Below are 2,237 nucleotides of genomic sequence, written 5' to 3' on the forward strand. Positions count from 1 at the left end.
TCCTTGTAAAGACACAGGACAGAAGACACGTTCGGGATTTAAGGGAGACGAGTAAAAGGACGAAGGGAGGGAAGGAGGGAGGGAGGGAGGCGGTGAGCACAGAAACGTGTCTCTCTCACTCTCACACACACACACAAGGTCACGGTGACACACACACACACACACACACACATACACGCACACACAAATACAAAACAAACACGCCCACAAACACGGAAACACACACTAGTAAAAGCAACACGGACGTGTGTGTCCTTCGAAGAGTCTTGTCAGGGACATGATGTGGACTTTGAAGGAGACGTTTTTTCTCGGCTGAAGCTGGACGATGACTTCTCCAGAGAAGAAACACACAAAAATAAATATATAATTAAATAAATAAATAAAGTCCTGGAATGGTAGAAAAATAATAAAAACATAGCGGTGACGTCCTTACATCCAAACAAACAAGATGCTGGTCCGATTCCTGAACACAGGTTGTTTTTTGTTTTTTTAAGTCCCACAGTAGAGAGAAAAGTCCAGGGGACAAACCACGAAGTCCATGAAGTCTCATACTGTCTCATCCTCGCCGGACTGTAAAAAATAAAAATAAAAAAATAAAAAAGGCATGAAAAACCAGTTTCCTGACGACGTGTGAGTAAAAAACCAAAAGGTTGATGTTGGATGAGCACCGTGAGGACGGTGACAAAAAGCATGAGGAAGAGGGACACATTTCAAGGTTGCGTTAACATGCTTAGACCAATGAGTCTGTCCTCATTTTTCACTCCTCTGACATCAATAAAGACCACAGGATGCTTTGTCGTCTTGTCTTTTCCTCCAGGCGACAGTAAAGCGAGATAAAGTCCAGAAAAAAAGAAGGAAAAAAAAACAAAAAAACAAAAAAACAGAGGGGGCGGGGTTGCAGACGGCGTCGTCGGCGTCCGAAACGACCCCGGGAGGATCCTCCGTTGGATGTTTTGTCCTGCTAAGTTACTACATGAGATGTTTTTTTCTATACAGTACGGCTGTATACTGTACACCAATGTTGCAAAGAAAAAATATCGACATAGTGATTTTCTTCTTTTATAGTCTGTACACGGGCGTGAACCTTTGGTCCTGGTTGACATGACCCACTCTGTGATGGCTTTCTTTCTATTATCATTTTTTTTATTTGTTTGTTCGTTTTTTTTTTTTCAAGGAGAGAAAAGTTTGTCACGTCACACTCCTCCTAGATGAAATACTACACTAATCTGAAGCACACATGAACTACGCACATACTACAAACTCTGTGTGTATATGTGTGTGTGTGTTTGTGTGAGTTATGTGTGTGAGCTCCCGTGCTATATCCTAAATTTACACCTGATTCGAGCCCTGCTGTACCGTTTAATGTCTGCATGTGTTAATAAATGTGTAGTCTGATGCTCAAAGTGTAGCTCGTGGTGGATGTTTCTTCTCTTTTCTTTTTTTTTTTTTGGAGTGTGTGTAGTGTTTTTCTTTTTTGTCGTTGTTGTTGTTGGGTTTTTTTTTTTTGGTCTTTTGGTCTTTTTGTCTCCCGGCTCGGCAAAAGACAGCACAGGATTTTGGAGGATTCATTAGCAGGAGCAAAACAGCACTAGCAGTTGGACACTAGCGGTGTCTCTGCGTCTCTCTTTCTTTGATGGAGAGAATTATTCACAGATGAGAGGAAAGAAAGGAAAGTCTGGAGCTGGAGAGATGATAATGACCTGAGGAAAGAGGGAACAAGGGAGAAGAAGGCAGATTAAGCAAGAGAGAGACGGCAGGGGGGCCAGAGAATATATAAACAGTATGCAGTACTGTAAGTTTGGGGGGAGGGAGGGAGGGTGGGAGGGAGGAAGAAGGGAGAGAGAAAGGAGGAGGGAGGGGGATGCATTACATAACCCATAACATCTAGATTATACAGATGCTTCTGCCTTAGAGGTCCTACATCTGACAGCTCCACAGCCTCCACTTTATCACACACTCACAGTCAGGTCATGCTTTTAAAGCCTCCACCAGTTTCCCTGTGTAAATCTGACTAGAGAGCAGCTGCTGTTCAGTGTGCGGACGCCGCGGACGGCTCTTTGAGATTTCAGCGCGGAGGCTCAGATATCAAGGAGCTGCCGCCGCTGCTGATGTCGGACGGCTCGAGGAATGATGATATAAAACTGCAACACGCAACTGACTAGAGGATAATCGCAAATGTTACAGCCATGATGTAAAAAAAAAAAAAATAAGAGAGAGGGAGAGAGAGACTCACGGTT

The sequence above is a fragment of the Trachurus trachurus genome (genome assembly GCF_905171665.1).
Source record: "Trachurus trachurus genome assembly, chromosome: 8".
Taxonomy (NCBI): Eukaryota; Metazoa; Chordata; class Actinopteri; order Carangiformes; family Carangidae; genus Trachurus; species Trachurus trachurus.